This window comes from Apium graveolens, chromosome 10, assembly GCF_009905375.1.
Source record: "Apium graveolens cultivar Ventura chromosome 10, ASM990537v1, whole genome shotgun sequence".
Taxonomy (NCBI): Eukaryota; Viridiplantae; Streptophyta; class Magnoliopsida; order Apiales; family Apiaceae; genus Apium; species Apium graveolens.
The window spans coordinates 125,011,034-125,032,810 of record NC_133656.1 but is presented as its reverse complement, the minus strand read 5'-3'; positions in this window follow the sequence as shown (position 1 = coordinate 125,032,810).

Sequence of the window (21,777 nt, the reverse complement as noted above, 5' to 3'; positions counted from 1 at the left end):
TAATTGTAATTAAGTTAGAATTCGGAAATTTATAGAATTTTGATTAATATGATTGGGTTGAATCGGAGGTTGGGAATTGTATTCAGACTATGGTTGTGATTGGTTGTTGTTGAATTGACGTCGATTGTATTCGACAGGTAGTCCGATAAACAAAGGAGACGCTGCTCGATTTCCCGGAGATTGACCTACGGAAATACGGGAACGTATCCGATGATTATTAAGATGTCGAGTGGCTATATTAATATATATGTGTTTTATACGAAACTTAATTACACGATGTGATGAAATAATTTTCTAAAATCAATAACTCTGATTTCGTAAAATTATGAGTATACGTATTTTATGGAAACGAACTCCGAACCGATTTCCGGAAATGTGAACCCTAATTGTTATGTGTCTTATTATAATATGAATAATTGCGAGTCGGGATATGTTATCGTATGGATAGGTTGTTAGTGAGGATATGTCAAGCATACCTGGTCGTCTAACGTAGGGTATTTCGACTCTGTAGGTTTTAGTTGAAGGACTCCAGAATTGATATCAAACTAAAAATAACCAGTGGTCAGTCGACAAGCGCAGTGAGGTTCCAAGCGAAGAACCTGTGCGTTAAAGTCGGATTCAAGATAGTCTACTAGTAAGGCGTTAAAGCCGAACGTCCAAGTCAGTCCAAGTTTAATCGATATAAGTTGTAAAGCTCTACAAGGCAAGTACCCCTGACCATTCTTTTATGGTTCAGTACGTATGAATAGCTAAATGTTTTATTCTCGTAATGGAACAGAAACATTTTAAGTTACATATCCCCTGTAGTTATAAATCACCGTTTTCAAATTGTTTTGGGGAAAAGTAACTTTGAAAGCTACCTATCTCGTATGAAATGATTTGTGAACTGGATTTTATATGTGTGCTGGTAAAATGAATGATTTTGAAAATGAGATAGGTACAAGTGTTTCGAAAACTGGATAAAACGATAAGATATGGGATACATAGGGGCCAGAGTAGGCCTATTGATGTGGCGTAAAAGGCTAATTCGGTTGCGCGCACTATATAATCGATTAGTCCCGCAGGTCAGAGTCCTAGCTAGTCTCTGAGTTCCGGAACAGGTAAATGGGATGGCAGTTAGAGCCGTCTGGTGTTGATAGCCTGATTAGCTGTCTTCACATATCTGTACGTATCTGATTTGGCTTTGTGGTTCCCATAATGGAACAAGTAGTTTATACAGTGGATTTGGAAATGAAAATGGCAAGCTAGAATTAAACTCTGGTATTTGTACAAAGCACACTACTGACGTTATTGTTTTACAGAGCATGCTAGTTTTGAATATCCAGTTTATGAATGTTTACCATGTGTTACAAATGAGCTATAACCTTTGTTCCTGTCACTGTTTTATCATAAATTGCTTTACTCGTTATTCATATAGTGGTATTGCTGAGCAATTGATTGCTCACCCTTGTAGAATGTTTTATATATGTATTGCAGATTCCTAGAAGATTCTTCCGCGATAGTCAGGGCAGAATTCCAGTTTCTTCCGTGTCAGGCTCCTCTGAGGTAGTTGTGTTGGACCGAAGATGGTCTATTGATTTGCTGTATTAAGTTAGTTGTGTCAGTATGGAGTGTTGTAAGTTGGTTTGTATTAGTTATAACCTAAATCATACTTAAACCTGGAAAAGATCTTGGTAAAGGGGCCGTAGTTATATTTTATCCATGAATTGTTTATCTTATGGTTGTTACTGATGACCTCAACTTCTGACTCCGGGGTTGAGGCCGTCACATTGTGTGTCTGTTGAATGATGTGGAAAAGAGTTGTTTTAAAATGCTGCTCATCACACTCTTTAGAAAACACCCAAGGAGGAATGTTTGATCTAGAGCTAGGGTCTGCTTCTCCCTCTATGTCCATGAATTCTTCTCCATCACCATCCTCATCTCCAAAGAAGTCTTCAGACTCACCAGTACCATAGTCAGCATCATCACCAGCTTTAGGTGGTATGGCTGTGATTGCATCCTTTGCTCTTTGTATTGATTCAGTTGTATGCACCAAGTTAAGCATCTTTTTTGTATTCTCATTGTCCTGTCCAGCCAAAAGTTGATATGCTGGAACAGGATGGGTAAATGTCTCAACATCCAAAGAGATGGAATCTATGACAGCTTGATCATGCTGAAATAGTTTCTCTCTTTCTACATCATTGACATTCATTGACTCACTAACAATGATGTCCATCCTTATTTCTCATGTACCTGAATTTCTGTCATTTTCTCTATATTCTTACATCAAGGGCTCCCCTTGGCTCACCACCCTCACACCCTCACCTTCAGCTTCTAAGGTGGAACTCCTCTCACTCTCTTTTGCCAGGCTGGAAGAAATAGCCTGCATGAGTTCACTCCTTTCCTCTCCTTTTTCCTGGGAGCAACCCAGCCTCTCACTCATTTCACTCCCTTCCCTCAGTCCTAATAGTGATTATACAACTACTAACTCATCTACACTTGTAACAATTATTGAAATTTCAGTGTGTGTAGAGAGTACCAACAGATGAGGTGAAAGAGATATGTCCTAAGTCCAATCATGTATGAGGATTTAGGAATAAATTTTATGTAATCTGTTTTGATTTCATTGATATTAATAAAAGACTTGTTTTATTTTTATTGCGGGCTCTATCTATTTAAATGTTTAAATAAGATATACCACAGTTTAGAGTAAAGTTTCTTATGGATTTTGATGAGATCATCATAATGAGACCTAAAAGATGATAACTCTAAACTTAAATAGTTCCTGGTCGTAGGATTACAATTAATAATTTGCAAAGATCGGTACATACTATGCTTGCTTCATTATGAAGGATGTCTGTTCTCATAGACATTTGTGTGGTGACACTATAGCTAGTATGTAGGTGCTTATTATAGAATAAGTTCACTAAACATGACTCACACAGCTGAACAACTGATGGAGTTCACTCACGTGTCAGCAGTTGTTCACATAGTGATAGTTGTACAAGTATTCTTAAAATTGAGGTCATCATAGTCATCTTGTGTACACTGAACTATGCTTTGGTTTAGTTCTTAGTCTCAAGGGACAATTATAAGGGCTCTACTGGGTATAGGAATTTGTACACGAAGATAGTGTATGATCAATAAAGGATCTACCCCTTCCAGTGTAGGAAGAGATTGTTCAATGCTGATCCACTTATGTTAGTTCAGGAATCTCTGGCCAGAGTAAATGAAATTAGAAAGGAGTTTCTAATTTATATTAAATAGAACTAAGCATAGTGAATGGGAAAGCAAGTGATTAAATAAGATAGGCTTGACACAAGTTCCATGCCTTGTATTTAATCATGACATTGCAGGGTAGAAGGAATTAATTGTACGGTAACTACTCACTGAATATGTTCTTGGTATTCTAAGCAGTGAATTTGTATTATCCGGATAGTCGCGATATGCTGAGAAGTATCCCTCATGATGTAGAATAAATATGATTAATCAATTAATCATATTTAATAAATTAGAGAATTTATATAAATAATGATAAAATAGTTTTATTATTATTTATTTCTACTACCGGCTTAATATTGAACCTACAGGGTCACACCATAAAAGAGAATGATTTAATGGTGGAGGAATTAATTAATAATGGCTGCTAATTATTTATTTATGAAATAAATAATTAATTGGCAAATTTAATAATTGATTAAATGAGATTTAATTGATTATAAATTAATTAAGAAAAAGTTCTTAATATTATTAATTAAGAATTTAATTTTTGGAAATTAAATCAAGTGAGAGAATTATTTATAAAGTGTTTAGAAAAAGGATTAATAATTAAAAGGTGTTTTAATTATTAGTGAGAATAATAAAGGGTTAATAATAATAATATTTTATTGGAAAATTTTCAGCTGAAAATTTTGCCTATAAATATACTATTATAGACCCTATTTTTGCCTCAACCAAAAAGATTTACAAAACCCTAATTCTCTCCATCTCCTCCTCCTTCATTACATCGTTTTCTTAGTGGATACCGGTGGAGTGCTTCACACTTGAGGAGTAGCTGCTAAGAATCTTCGTTCATCATTTTTGGATCGCCATTAAAGACCTCCATCTTTCCATTAACGTAAAGCTTCTTAAGATAAATATACAGAACTACGAATTAAATATTATTTTTCGCATGGATCCTGCGGAGGGTTTCGGTTTTTTTAAGATTTAAATTTACATTTTCGCTGCGTTTATGTGCTAAAAACCCTTCAATGGCATCAGAGCTACTTGCGAAAAGTTTTTAATTCGTTTATGTATTTAACTGTTTTCGATATATGAGCATGTACGTGATTCGCCATGATTTGATGTTGATATAATATGCTAATATATGTATAGTTTTAAATATATGATATTCATGTGAGTTGTATAATCATAAGATGATTATGTAATCTGTATATATACTGATATATACATGATTTATGTTTGTTATAATTATGAGAATCATATTAGATACGGATTCTGAATTGGCTGCTGCAGATTTGCTGAAATCTGGGTCTGGTGTCCGATTTACGCAAACGAATACCCTATTCCATAGTTAAACGAGCGTCTGAATAAAACTGATAGCCAAAGCTATCAACAACTCGTCTGTAAGGCGTTTGACGTCGTTTACCGCCCGTAAACAGTGATTCTTATTTTTATGATTTGATTCTAATTTTTCTGATTTTTGTCATATTTTCTTTTTATGATTAGATCATAGATAATATGATATGTTAAGATCGGAATATGTTTTAACATGCTTTAATGTGTTGTATGAGCATGGTGGATGGTTATGGCCTTTCGACCTTAGTGTAATGGTTTTGGTTTTGGTTTTAAATACGACTTGCATGTCGTCAATCTTTGAAATCATAAATCTCGAATGTAACTCGAGTTATTCTTGTAAGTTCATTAGATTAGTTTTACTTTCAATCATGTAATGTAATTGAAGACTCAAGAAGGCTATCCAATGGGGGTGATATAAAGAAGAAGACGAGGCATACAAGAAGTCTAAACAAAGAAGAAGACTTATGTATTAAGTAGTTGTATTTATTTCCATCACCATATTAGATTGACCTTGATCTTTATTATGAGCTTGATAAAGATCACATAGGATGGGGCCATAACCAAACACATTTACTTTATTGCACTTTACATTTACTTGTTTATTTAATTTTATAAATGAGATATATGCCTATGTTTACCATGCGATGATAGATTTAGGTGAACTTAAATCAATATAAGGCGTGCTCTAGAAAATCTAGAATAAGAATCGTTTATTGCCTTAACAATAAATATTATGAATACGATCATGAGATTTTTGTGTTTATGAAACACGTAATTGAATATGAATTTTCAATATTGAGAGAAAGGATGATTCTGTCAACAACATATTTCTATCTGTAAGAAAGGGTTATTAAGTGACACCTCTTGACAATGCTCCACCCGATCTGGGAATCATCTGATTATCGATTATTGATTTGAAATATTTAATTTAAAAGGAAGAATCTCTTTATAATATGATTATGATTGTAATGTAATATAATCCCTCTAAAATTAAATAATATCAAGTAGTAATTGGCCAATGACACAACGGGCTTGTGTCGGTCATAGCCTTCCAACATGGTAGAAAATGGTTCTTATTTTTAAATCATTGTCGTTTCGTGCTACAGCCGAGGGCTTTGATTTCGAAATAAGAAATACTTGTCTATTACATAGAGATGTGTACATTGAATTAGAATCTAAAGGTCGGTACGTGCTACAGCCGTGGGCCGTTGGAGACTGATTAAATTGTACGAAATGTTGGGTTAGACTTGACTTAGAATATTGAGTTTGTCGTGCCACAACCGTGACTCAAGTATTCAAGAGGCTAAACTTATATTAGGGAATAACATAAGATGTAATTGACAAGAGTTGTCTGCCTATTGAACATCACATGACGTTTCGTGCCACAGCCGAGGTTATGTGATGGAATGTAGGATCCCTATTCCCACTAGCATTATGAATGCTTAATTTTCACTTAGGGGGTTGAAAAAAATTAGATAAACTAGTGGGAGACACTTATGAATAAAGAACCGATTCATATAGTGTTTTGAAATGAAATTGAATATTTGCTAAGTGTTGTTATGTGTTTATCATTTACAGATTTAGTATATTCGTCATGTCTTCTGCACTATCACTCCGGAGCATACTAGATGCTCACAAGTTGACTGGTCCTAATTTAGCTGTTTGTTTTCACTGTAACAAGTTGGGGCACTGGAAGAGGAACTGCAAGGTTTACCTTGCAGAATTGAAGAAGAAGGGTAGTGAGACTACCGCTTCTGATTCAGGCATGTTCATGATCGAAGTTAATATGTCACTAGGTCAAATTTCTACTTGGGTATTAGATACCGCCTGTGGTTCTCATATTTGCAATTCGTTGCATAGACTAAAGGGAAGTAGGACTCTTGAAAAAGATGAGGTGATTCTACGTATGGGAAATGTAGCAAGGGTTGCGGCCATATCTGTAAGATCATTTAGTTTACATATGCCTACGGGCAAGACTATTATTTTGAATAATTGTTATTACATTCCCTCTATTGTGAGGAATATTGTTTCTATTCCTATGTTGGATGTGGATGGTTTTTCATTTATTATTAAGAATAATGAATTTTCTATCCTTAGAGATAATGTTCTTTTTGGACGTGGCATTTTAAATAATGGTCTGTATGTATGTGACGTAGAGCATGATTTACTTCAGATTGAACAAACTAATAAAAGAAAATGAGATGATGAAAATATGACCTATTTATGGCACTGTAGGCTAGGTCATATTAGTGAAAATAGACTGCGGACATTGCATAAGGAAGGGTTACTTGACCCTTTTGATTTTGAATCATATCCTACATGCGAGTCTTATCTATTGGGTAAAATGACCAAATCTCCATTTAGTGGACATGGAGAGAGGGCTGCAGATTTGCTAGGATTGGCACACACAGATGTATGTGGACCAATGTCTACGAAAGCCATGGGTGGATTTTCGTACTTCATTACTTTCATAGATGATAGATCTAGATTCGGATATGTGTATTTGATGAAACACAAGTCTGAAGCCTTTGAAAAGTTCAAAGAATATAAATATGAAGTGGAGAAACAAACCAAACACAGTATTATAACTCTCCGATCAGATCGAGGTGGTGAATACTTGAATGGAGAGTTTCTAGATTATCTGAAAGAAAATGGTATAGTCTCCCAGTGGACTACTCTATATACTCCACAGTTAAATGGGGTATCTGAAAGGAGAAATCGAACTTTGTTAGACATGGTTCGGTCCATGATGAGCTATGCGAATCTTCCAGTATTTCTATGGGGTTATGCATTGGAAACCTCAGCATATTTACTGAATAAGGTGCCTTCCAAATCTGTTCCTCAAACACCATATGAGATATGGAAAGAAAGGAAACCGAGTCTAAAATATGTTAAGATTTGGGGATATCCGACTTATGTCAAGAAAGTTGACCCAGATAAGTTGGAATCTCGATCCGTAAAATGTAATTTTATGGGATATCCTAAAGAGACTTTAGGGTATTACTTTTACACCGATCATCGGGTGTTTGTCTCTAGACATGCTACCTTCTTGGAAAAGGAGTTTATCCTTGAAGGAAACAGTGGGAGCAAAATTGAACTTGATGAAGTTCAAGAAGCACAAACTACTACGGATCAAGTGGAAACACCTGTTCAGACTGAACAACCTTCTATGGAACAGCCCATTCGTAGGACATGGAGAGTGTCTCGCCAACCTGAGAGATATTATGGCCTTGTCATTAAGAATGACAATGAGTTTTCAATTATTGATGATGACGACCCTGTGACCTATAATGAGGCTATGAGTAGTGTTGACTCAGAGAAATGGTATAGTGCCATGAAATCCGAAATGGAACTATTTATACCAACCAAGTATGGACTCTGGTTGAGGCGCCTGAAGGTGTTAAGCCTATTGGGTGCAAGTGGGTATACAAAAGAAAGATTGGAGCAGATGGCCAGGTGGAGACCTATAAGGCCAGGCTCGTGGCAAAAGGATTCAAACAAAGGCAAGGGATTGACTTTGATGAAACTTTTTCGCCTGTAGCCCTGTTAAAATCAATTCGGATTTTGCTTGCGATTGCTGCTTACTACGACTATGAAATCAGGCAAATGGACTTGAAAACGGCCTTCCTCAATGGGGAACTTGAGGAGAAGTGTATATGACACAACCAGAGGGTTTTCTTTCCAAGGGAAATGAACACCTAGTGTGTAAGCTACTGCGAACCATATATAGTTTAAGGCAAGCTTCTCATAGATGTAACATCCGTTTTGATGAGACAATCAAAGAGTTTGGTTTTATCAAAAACATAGATGAACCATGTGTCTACAAGAAGGTTAGTGGGAGCGCGGTAACATTTCTTGTATTGTATGTGGATGACATACTTCTTATAGGAAATGATATACCGATGCTACAATCAGTCAAAGTATGGCTATCAAAGAACTTCACCATGAATGACTTGGGAGAAGCATCCTACATTCTCGGTATGAAGATCTATAGAGATAAATCTAGAAGAATGATAGGTCTTACCTAGGGTACATACATCCAGAAAGTGTTGGATTTTAAACGCAGCGGGGCATGGCAAAACACTTTTACACATATAAAATCCAAATAAAAGCATATAAATCATGAATAAAAATTCGAGGGATCGAATCTAACCTTTAAAATAATTCGGAGACAACGATCAGAGATCCTTAGCATTTGCTCCTCAAGTGTGAAGTACTCCACCGGTATCCACAAAGAAAACGATGTTAAGGAGGAGGAAGGAGGTGGAGAGAATTGGGTTTTCCAAACTTTTTGGGTTTTGGGGTTCTTGTGTTAGAATCAAAATAGGGTCTATAATAGTGTATTTATAGGCAAAATTTTCAGCTGAAATTTTCCCATAAATATTATTATTATTATCCCATTTATTATTCTCATTAATAATTAAAACACCTTTTAATTATTAATCCTTTTTCTAAACACTTTAGAAATAATTCTCTCTCTTGATTTAATTTCCAAAAATTAAATCCTTTAATTAATAATATTAAGAACTTTTCTTAATTAATTTATAATCAATTAAATCTCATTTAATCAATTATTAAATTTGCTAATTAATTATTTATTTCATAAATAAATAATTATTAGCCATTATTAATTAATTCCTCCACCATTAAATCATTCTCTTTTTATGGTGTGACCCTGTAGGTTCAATATTAAGCCGGTAGTAAAAATAAATAATAATAAAACTATTTTATCATTATTTATATAAATTCTCTAATTTATTAAATATGATTAATTAATTAATCACATTTATTCTACATCGTGAGGGATACTTCTCAGCATATCGCGACTATCCGGATAATATGAATTCACTGCTTAGAATACCAAGAACCTATTCAATGAATAGTTACCGTACAATAAACTCCTTCTACCCTACAATGTCCCGATTAAATACAAGGCATGGATCTCATGTCAAGCCTATCTAATTTAATCACTTACTTACCATTTACTATGCGTAGTTCTATGCAAATTAGAAACTCCTTTCTAATTTCATTCACTCTGGCCAGAGATTCCTGAACTAGCATAAGTGGATCAGCCTTGAACATTCGCTTCCTTCACTGGAAGGGGTAGATCCTATATTGATCATACACTATCTTCGTGTACAAATTCCTATACCCAGTAGAGCCCTAATAATTATTCCTGGAGACTAAGAACTAAACCAAAGCATAGTTCAGTGTACACAAGATGACTATGATGACCTTAAGTCTAAGGATACTTGTACAACTATCACTATATGAACAACTGCTGACACGTGAGTGAACTCCATCAGTTGTTCAGCTGTGCGAGTCATGTTCAGTGAACTTATTCCATAATAAGCACCTACATACTAGCTATAGTGTCACCACACAAATGTCTATGAGAACAGACATCCTTCATAATGAAGCAAACATAGTATGTACCGATCTTTGCGGATTATTAATTACCAGTTAGTAATCCTATGACCAGGAACTATTTAAGTTTAGAGTTATCATCTTTTTAGGTCTCACTATTATGATGTCATCATAATCCATAAAAAGCTTTACTCTAAATTACGGTATATCTTATTTAAACACTTAAATAGATAGAGCCCGTAATAAAAACAAAATAAGTCTTTTATTAAAATCAATGAAATCAAAACAGATTACATAAAGAGTTATTCCTAAATCCTAATACATGATTGGACTTAGGACATATTCCTTTCAATCTCCCACTTGTACTAAAGCCAATCACTCTGGTATCTAATACCCATCTTGTCTTTATGACGATCAAAGTGACTTTCATAAAGTAGCTTTGTGAGTGGGTCTGCTATGTTGTTATGTGTGTCAACTCTAATTCAATACAATACAAGAAATGTTACCGCGCTCCCACTAACCCTTTTGTAGACCCATAGTTCATCTACGTTTTTGATAAAATCAAACTCTTTGATTGTCTCATCAAAACGAATGTTCCATCTACGAGAAGCTTGCTTTAAACCACATATGGTTCGCAGTAGCTTACACACTAGGCTTTCATTTCCCTTGGAAAGAAAACCATCTGGCTATATGCCATATCTCATAGTCGTAGTAAGCAGCAATCGCAAGCAAAATCCGAACTGATTTTAACAGGGCTACAGGTAAAAGGTTTCATCAAAGTCAATCCATTGCCTTTGTTTAAATCCTTTTGCCACAAGACTGGCCTTATAGGTCTCCACCTGGCCATCTGCTATAATCTATCTTTTATATACCGTACATAGATTCCATTTTGGATTTCATGGTACTATGCCATTTCTCTGAGTCAACACTACTCATAGCCTCATTATAGGTCACAGGGTCGTCATCATCAATGATAGACAACTCATTGTCATTCTCAATGACAAAGCCATATTACCTCTCAGGTTGGCGAGACACTCTCCCTGATCTATGAATGGGCTGTTCCACAAAAGGTTGTTCAGTCAGAACAGGTGTTTCCACTTGATCCGTAGTAGTTTGTGCTTCTTGAACTTCATCAAGTTCAATTTTGCTCCCACTGTTTCCTTTAAGGATAAACTCCTTTTCCAAAAAGGTAGCATGTCTGGAGACAAACACCCGATGATCGGTGTAAAAGTAATACCCTAAAGTCTCTTTAGGATATCCCACAAAACTACATTTTACGGATTGATATTCCAGCTTATCTGGGTCAACTTACTTGACATAAGCTGGACATCCCCAAATCTTAACGTGTTTAAGACTCGGTTTCCTTTCTTTCCATATCTCATACGAAGTTTGAGGAACAGATTTTGGAAGGCACCATATTCAGTAAATATGCTGAGGTTTCCAATGCATCACCCCATAGGAATACTGGAAGATTTGCATAGCTCATCATGGACCGAACTATGTCTAACAAAGTTCGATTTCTCCTTTCAGATACCAATTTGGAGGAGTCCACTGGGAGACTATACCATTTATTTTGAGATAATCTAGAAACACTCCATTAAAGTATTCACCACCTCGATCTAATCGAAGAATTATAATACTATGTTTGGTTTGTTTCTCCACTTCATACTTATACTCTTTGAACTTTTCAAAGGCTTCAGACTTGTGTTTCATCAAACACATATCCGAATCTAGATCTATTATCCATGAAAGTAATGAAGTATGAAAATCCACCCATGGCTTGCGTAGACATTGGTCCACATACATCTGTGTGTACCATTCCTAGAAAATTTGCAGTCCTCTCTCCATGTCTACTAAATGGAGACTGCAGTGCCACTATAAAGTGAGATTTTCATCATCCCTTTTATTTTATTAGTTTGTTCAATCTGAAGTAAATTATGTCACATATATACAGACCATTATTTAAAGCACCACGTCCATAAAGAATATTATCTCTAAGAATAGAACATTCATTATTCTCAATAATAAATGAAAATCCAGCCAAGTCTAACATGGGAATAATATTCCTCACAATCGAGGGAACAAAATAACAATTATTTAAAACAATAGTCTTGCCCGTAGGCATATGTAAATGAAATGATTCTACATCTTCAGCAACAACTCTTGCTCCATTTCACATCAGTAGAATCACCTCCTCTTCCTCAAGAGTCCTACTTCTCCTTGGTCCCTGCAACAAATTGCAGATGTCAGAAACATAGGCGGTATCTAATACCCAAGTAGAAATTTGATTTAATGACATATTCACTTCTATCATGAACATACCTGAATCAGAAGCGGTAGTCTCACTACCCTTCTTCTTCTTCAATTCTGCAAGGTAAACCTTGCAGTTCCTCTTCCAGTGCCCCACCTTGTTACAGTGAAAGCAAACAACTTTGCTCTCGAGATCTTCAGCTTTTGGTGGAACCGGCGTTTTCTGACCTACTTTCTTCTTCTTGAAAGAGTTCCTCTTCCTTTTCTTAGGATTGGAACCTTCACCAATTAGAAGAACATAACTCTTCTTAGGGGGAAAATTCGATTCCGCAGTCTTCAACATGTTGTGGAGTTCAGGCAGGCTGACATCCAACTTATTCATGTGAAAGTTCACAACAAACTGCGAGAACGAACTCAGAAGTGATTGCAAGACCAAGTCTTGGCTCAGCTCCCCATCCATGGCAAAACCAAGTTGTCCAAGACGTTCAATCAAATTGATCATCTTAAGTACATGGTCATTCACAGATGATCCCTCAGACATCCTACAACCGAACAGCTCCTTCGATATCTCATATCGAGCTGTCCTCCCCGCCACATCATACAACTCTTGTAGATGCATTAGGATAGTGTGAGCATCCATATGCTCATGTTGCTTCTGTAGCTCAATGTTCATGGAAGCTAGCATGATGCATTGAGCAACATTTGCATCATCTATCCACTTACGATACACAACATGTTCATCATTATGTGCATCACTAGCAGGTTCAGTAGGCTTAGGTGAGTCAATCACGTATTCCAGCTTCTCAATCCTGAGAACAATTCTCAAGTTTCGAAGCCAGTCAGCATAATTAGGACCAGTCAATTTGTGAGCATCCAGTATGCTCCTGAGTGATAGTGCAGAAGACATAACGTACAAAGTAAATCTGTAAATGATAAACACATAACAACACTTAGCAAATATTCGATTTCATTTTAAAACACTACATGAATCGGGTCTTTATTCATAAGTGGCTCCCACTAGTTTATCTAATTTATTCAACCCCCTACGTGAAAAATTAAGCATTCATAATGCTAGTGGGAATAGGGATCCTACATTCCATTACACAACCCCGGCTGTAGCACGAACCGCCATGTAATGTTCAATAGGCAGACAACTCTTGTCAATTACATCTTATGTTATTCCCTAATCAAACTTTAGCCTCTTGAATAATTGAGTCTCGGCTGTGGCACGACAAACTCAATATTCTAAGTCAAGTCAAACCCAACATTCCGTACAGTTGAATCAGTCCCCAAAGGCCCACGGCTGTAGCACGTACCGACCTTTAGATTCTTATTCAATGTACACATCTCTATGTAATAGACAAGTATTTCTTATTTCGAAATCAAAGCCCTCGGCTGTAGCACGAACCGACAATGATTCAAAAATAAGAACTACTTTTCTATCATGTTGGAAGGCTATGACCGACACAAGCCCGTTGTGTCATTGGCCAATTACTACTTGATATTATTTAATTTTAGAGGGATTATATTACGTTACAATCATAATCATATTATAAAGAAATTCTTCCTTTTAAATTAAATATTTCAAATCAATAATCAATAATCAGATGATTCCCAGATCGGGTGGAGCATTGTCAAGAGGCGTCACTTAATAACCCTTTCTTACAGATAGAAATCTGTTGTTGACAGAATCATCCTTTCTCTCATAACGAAAATTCATATTCAATTACGTGTTTCACAAATACAAGAATCTCATGATTGTATTCATAATATTGTTATTAAGGTTATGAAACAATTTCACTATACTAGGTTGTCTAACAAACGCCTTATGTTCATTTAAGTTCACCTAAATCTATCATCGCATGATAAACTAAGCATATATCACATATATAAATATGAATAAACATCAAGGTAGGCGTGTTACATCATCTAGCATATTGGTCTAAGCATTATACATCTCTATGTATCACATGAAGCATTTAAAAGCAGTTAAAACAGTTAAAAACAACTTTAAAACACTTTTGGAAATATAAACAGTTCAAAACTTTTATATAAACTAAAATTGATCACACCATTAGATCCGTCTCAGAAAAAACGAATCCGACGGTATATTGCACGCCTAAAACGGAGTTACGAAACTCCCAGAAAATCAATTTTAATATGGACAGTCGGGCTGTAACGCATTACAGGAACGCGTTACAAGCCCTGTAACGCATTCCGGTGATGCGTTACAACCCTTTTAACCAGTTAAAAGGTGTAACGCATTCCGTGAATGCGCCACAGGTGTGTAACGCATTCCCGGAATGCGCGACACCCTTTTTTTTTTCTTTTCAGCAGCAGCCGCCGCCTTTTTATTCCTCGAACTCCGTGCCGCCGTACATCTGAGTTTTCTCTGTCTTTTCTTCCGTGCAGTGGTAGACAGACAAGCAACAGCAGATATATATACATATACAAACATACAATTTATATATATATACTTATTTAATTACGAATTTTAATTACAACAACTTCAAAAATTCATAATAAAAAATCTATACATCATAAAATTATAAAAAAATATCCAGACGATCTACAACACTTGTAGAACCCAGATTAACATTCAAAATTATTCTGAGAAACGATTTCTCATCAGACAAAATTAATCCATGATATAACTTGTAAAATTCATAATTAATTCATACAAGCATATAAAATTCTGAAATTTTTACCACAGATCTATATGCATACAACCTATGCTCTGATACCATTGTTGGATTTTAAATGCAGCAGGGCATGGAAAAATACTTTTACACATATAAAATCCAAATAAAAACATATAAATCATGAATAAAAATTCGAGGGATCGAATCTAACCTTTAAAATAATTCGGAGACAACGATCAGAGATCCTTAGCAGTTATTCCTCAAGTGTGAAGCACTCCACCGGTATCCACCAAGAAAACGATGTTAAGGAGGAGGAAGGAGGTGGAGAGAATTGGGTTTTACAAACTTTTTGGGTTTTGGGGTTCTTGTGTCAGAGTCAAAATAGGGTCTATAATAGTGTATTTATAGGCAAAATTTTCAGCTGAAATTTTCCCATAAATATTATTATTATTATTATCCCATTTATTATTCTCATTAATAATTAAAACACCTTTTAATTATTAATCCTTTTTCTAAACACTTTAGAAATAATTCTCTCTCTTGATTTAATTTCCAAAAATTAAATCCTTTAATTAATAATATTAAGAACTTTTCTTAATTAATTTATAATCAATTAAATCTCATTTAATCAATTATTAAATTTGCCAATTAATTATTTATTTCATAAATAAATAATTATTAGCCATTATTAATTAATTCCTCCACCATTAAATCATTCTCTTTTTATGGTGTGACCCTGTAGGTTCAATATTAAGCCGGTAGTAAAAATAAATAATAATAAAACTATTTTATCATTATTTATATAAATTCTCTAATTTATTAAATATGATTAATTAATTAATCACATTTATTCTACATCGTGAGGGATACTTCTCAGCATATCGCGACTATCCGGATAATATGAATTCACTGCTTAGAATACCAAGAACCTATTCAGTGAATAGTTACCGTACAATAAACTCCTTCTACCCTACAATGTCCCGATTAAATACAAGGCATGGATCTCATGTCAAGCCTATCTAATTTAATCACTTACTTACCATTTACTATGCGTAGTTCTATGCAAATTAGAAACTCCTTTCTAATTTCATTCACTCTGGCCAGAGATTCCTGAACTAGCATAAGTGGATCAGCCTTGAACATTCGCTTCCTTCACTGGAAGGGGTAGATCCTATATTGATCATACACTATCTTCGTGTACAAATTCCTATACCCAGTAGAGCCCTAATAATTGTCAGTGGAGACTAAGAACTAAACCAAAGCATAGTTCAATGTACACAAGATGACTATGATGACCTCAAGTCTAAGGATACTTGTACAACTATCACTATGTGAACAACTGCTGACACGTGAGTGAACTCCATCAGTTGTTCAGCTGTGCGAGACATGTTTAGTGAACTTATTCCATAATAAGCACCTACATACTAGCTATAGTGTCACCACACAAATGTCTATGAGAACAGACATCCTTCATAATGAAGCAAGCATAGTATGTACCGATCTTTGCGGATTATTAATTACCAGTTAGTAATCCTATGACCAGGAACTATTTAAGTTTAGAGTTATCATCTTTTTAGGTCTCACTATTATGATCTCATCATAATCCATAAAAAGCTTTACTCTAAACTATGGTATATCTTATTTAAACACTTAAATAGATAGAGCCCGTAATAAAAAAAACAAGTCTTTTATTAAAATCAATGAAATCAAAATAGATTACATAAAGAGTTATTCCTAAATCCTAATACATGATTGGACTTAGGACATATTCCTTTCAGAAAGTGCTTAAAAGGTTTAGTATGGAAAACTCCAAAAGAGGTCTCATACCGATGAGCCATGGAGTGTCCCTTTCCGAAAAATATATCCTAAGACACCTGAGGAAAGAGAGTGTATGAGTAAGATTCCTTATGCTTCAGCAATAGGATCTATCATGTACGTGATGTTGTGTACAAGGCCTGATGTTGCTTATTCAATTAATGTGACGAGCAGATATCAGTCCAATCCAGGTGAAGACCACTGGAAAGCAGTGAAAAACATCCTTAAGTACTTGCGAAGGACTCAGGACATTTTTCTTGTTTTTGGTGGTGAATCTGAGTTGAAAATAGAGGAGATGTCAACGTCGAGAGAGTTGACACACATAACAACGTAGCAGACCCCCTCACAGAGCCACTTTCTCAGAGTCACTTTGATCGTCATAAAGATAAGATGGGTATTAGATACCAGAGTGATTGGCTTTAGTACAAGTGGGAGATTGAAAGAGATATGTCATAAGTCCAATCATGTATGAGGATTTAGGAATAACTTTTATGTAATCTGTTTTGATTTCATTGATATTAATAAAAGACTTGTTTTGTTTTTATTACGGGCTCTATCTATTTAAATGTTTAAATAAGACATACCACAATTTAGAGTAAAGATTTTTATGGATTGTGATGAGATCATCATAATGAGACCTAAAAGATGATAACTCTAAACTTAAATAGTTCCTGGTCGTAGGATTACTAACTGGTAATTAATAATCCGCAAAGATTGGTACATACTATACTTGCTTCATTATGAAGGATTTCTGTTCTCATAGACATTTGTGTGTTGACACTATAGCTAGTATGTAGGTGCTTATTATAGAATAAGTTCACTGAACATGACTCACACAGCTGAACAACTGATGGAGTTCACTCACATGTCAACAGTTGTTCACATAGTGATAGTTGTACAAGTATCCTTAGACTTGAGGTCATCATAGTCATCTTGTGTACACTGAACTATGCTTTGGTTTAGTTCTTAGTGTCAAGGGACAATTATAAGGGTTCTACTGGGTATAGGAATTTGTACACGAAGATAGTGTATGATCAATATAGGATCTACCCCTTCCAGTGTAGGAAGAGAATGTTCAATGCTGATCCACTTATGTTAGTTCAGGAATCTCTGGCCAGAGTGAATGAAATTAGAAAGGAGTTTCTAATTTACATTAAATAGAACTAAGCATAGTGAATGGGAAAGCAAGTGATTAAATAAGATAGGCTTGACACAAGTTCCATGCCTTGTATTTAATCGTGACATTGCAGGGTAGAAGGAATTAATTGTACGGTAACTACTCACTGAATAGGTTCTTGGTATTCTAAGCAGTGAATTCATATTATCCGGATAATCCCGATATGATGAGAAGTATCCCTCACGATGTAGAATAAATATGATTAATTAATTAATCATATTTAATGAATTAGAGAATTTATATAAATAATGATAAAATAGTTTTATTATTATTTATTTCTACTACCGGCTTAATATTGAACCTACAGGGTCACACCATAAAAGAGAATGATTTAATGGTGGAGGAATTAATTAATAATGGCTCATAATTATTTATTTATGAAATAAATAATTAATTGGCAAATTTAATAATTGATTAAATGAGATTTAATTGATTATAAATTAATTAAGAAAAAGTTCTTAATATTATTAATTAAAAATTTAATTTTTGGAAATTAAATCAAGTGAGAGAATTATTTCTAAAGTTTTTAGAAAAAGGATTAATAATTAAAAGGTGTTTTAATTATTAGTGAGAATAATAAAGGGTTAATAATAATAATAATATTTTATGGGAAAATTTTCAGCTGAAAATCTTGCCTATAAATATACTATTATAGACCCTATTTTTGCCTCAACCAAAAAGATTTACAAAACCCTAATTCTCTCCATCTCCTCCTCCTTCATTACATCTTTTTCTTGGTGAATACCGGTGGAGTGCTTCACACTTGAGGAGCAGCTGCTAAGGATCTCCGTTCAGCGTTTTTAGATCGCCATTAAAGACCTCCATCTTTCCATTAACGTAAAGCTTTTTAAGATAAACATACTGAACTACGAATTAAATAATATTTTTCGCATGGATCCTGTGGAGGGTTTCGGTTTTTTTAAGATTTAAATTTACGTATTCGCTGCGTTTATGTGCTAAAAACCCTTCATGAGGAACATCGATTGGGATAGTAGTTAGGCTAGCCGACGGATGACTGCTGTTAGGCACATCCGTCGGGATACAATCACTAACCGACAGATGAATAATATCCATCGAAATAGAAGAAATGAATGAGTTTGGAGTGGATACTATTGTAGACTCTGTGCAGATTGATGAAAATTTGGGCACAGATGTCTCAATAGTTCCTAAAAGAATTGGCAAGTGAGCCAACAAATCATCCAAAAGATGATGCTCACTTGCACTAGATTTTGGCTTCCCCAACAGAGTTAAAGAAGGGGAATCAGGAATTGATGTGTTGATCATATCCTCATTCAGAGAACTTGTGGGAGAGTTTGGTGTTTGTGGTGCTTCTATTACTAAAGATTTTGGCTGTGACTCCACATTTATTAGAGCCACATTAAATTGACTTTGAGATGGTGCAGTGACTGAGTCATTAGCTTCAGTTTGCACTGTGTGTGTTCTCTGTGCATCCCCAATGGTTTTAGATCTCTTCTTTCTGACATAAGTTTGGGGTGAGTTTGTGTCCCTTCCCCTCTTGGCCTGTGCTCTTAGTTGGGAGCTTGTTTCAATAGTGACATCCTTTTGGGAGGATGAAACTAGAAGTGAGCTGATTTCCTTATTAATCACCATAATTTGTTAAGAAACTGTGTTGTGGCTAGGTTTAGGTACACTTGCCTCTCCATCCTTATCCTTGGGTTTTCTTTGATGTTCACCCCTTCCCTCACCTACCTCACTACCCTTCACACTCTCTCTTTAGTTTTGGTAGATTTTGCAACTGGTTTCTTTTGAGAGAAATCAGAGGGGTTTTTCTTTATTTTGGATTTTAAAGTTTTTGTTTCGGTAGCTTGGGTAGGCATCTGTTGGTTCATTGACACAGATGCCATAGCTACACTCAAAGGTAAAGAAATTTGTGAGGTTGGAATAGTAGGGATAGTGGTGCCTACCCCACTTACCTGAGGGCCCTCCATGATTAGAAAATAAACCAAGGGTACCTTCTTGTGGTGATCAGCTCTATTCAAGTCTGCAATTACCCTTCTTTCTTGAACCCAACAATCTAATTTATTGGTTGGGTTCTCAATTACAAGATATTCACAGATATGGTTAGCAATAATCATAAGGAATCTAGCATAATAGATATGTTTAGATCTCTTATTAACCTCTCCTAACTTATATCCTAACTCAAAGAGAACAGCATCACTGAAATTAAAGTACTTATCAGTAAGAAGCATGTAAAGCATGTTAAGCATAGTAGTATTGACAAAATCAAAGTTACTTATCTTACCAGAAAACACTTTGGTAACTACATCACACAAGAAACTCCACTCTTTCCTAAGACCTAGCCTCCTAATCTCACTTAAATTAGTAGTAGGAAGTGCATAGCCCATGGAGTTAAGCAAATTAACTATATCAACATCTGTGTGTGGATTAGTAGTGGTGTTATCTGGAATTTTAAAGCATGCTTTAATAATGTCACAGTTAATGCAGTGTTCCTTACCTTTGATGGAGAGTGTGATGGTTTTGTCAGTGGCTTGATAGACAGCAGTTGTCCACATCTCCTCCACAAATTCGCAGTAGATTGTGGGTGATTCCAGCATAGCATAATTAAGCTTGCATCCCTTCACAAAATCCATTATTTTGTGATAATCTCCAGATGCTAGAATCTCTTTGTTCACAAGTGCCACAAAATTGTTCTTCTCATAGATAAATCCTGACTAAGACATGATTTAGACTACTGGTGCCATTGTTAGAGTAAGATAACTTGCAGAAAGAGAGAGGGTTTTACTTTAAAGAAGAAGAGAGTGGTTAATTGGAGTAGAGAAAGATAAAAGAAAAGAATGAAAGTGAATTTAGCTTTTATACTATCTAAGAAATAAACTATCAAAAGTAATAAAGTAAAATAAAGTAACCAATCAAAATTGCGTAAAATAGCCGTTTAAAATAAAATAAACTGTCAAAATTCTGTCAATTATCCGTCGTGATATACTTACAGACTGTAAGTATATCCGATGGATAATGTTCAGTACTTTTAATGACTAAGATGAAGGCAATTCGACAGATGAAGATAAAATAATTATCCGTCGGGTATAAGATAATCCAGAGAAGTAATTGATTTTTATTAAGAAATTCTATTCCGACGGATAATCAAACTCGATGGATAATGAGCATCCGTCGAGATGTAAATTTTGACTTAGCCAAAATTTCATCTAAAACAGAAAAATGAATTAAGTTTATGGCTGCATTTCAACTTGCAAAAATATCTGAAAAGATTTAAGAATAATTAAGCATACCTAACTCACTTACTAACCTAGAGAAGGTGGATTCATTAAGTGGCTTGGTAAAGATATTTGCAAGCTGCTTTTCACTTGGAACAAAATAAAGTTCCACATTACCATTCATCACATGTTCCCTAATGAAGTGGTACTTGATGTCTATGTGCTTTGTTCTTGAATGCTGTACTGAATTTTAAGTGATGGCAATTGCACTTGTGTTATCACAGAAAATAGGAATTCTGTCCACTTGTAGACCATAATCCAATAATTGGTTTTTCATCTATAAAATATGTGCACAACAACTATCAGCAACAATATATTCAACTTCAGCTGTAGAAATAGAAACTGAATTTTGCTTTTTACTGAACCAGGACACAAGCTTGTTTCCTAGAATTTGATAGGTTCCTATTGTAATTTTTATATCTATTTTACAACCTGCATAATCTGCATCTGAATAACCAGTTAGATCAAAACCAGAATCTCTAGGGCACCAAATGCCAAGTTTTGGTGTTCTCTTGAGATATCTGAAAATTCTCTTAATAACTACTAAGTGAGATTCTTTAGGATCAGCCTGAAATCTAGCACAAAGACAAGTAGCAAACATTATATCTGGCCTACTAGCTGTTAAGTACAGAAGTGAGCCATCCATGCCTCCGTAGCTTGAAATATCCACAGACTTTTCAGTAGTGTTTAATTCAAGCTTAGTTGCAGTGGCCAT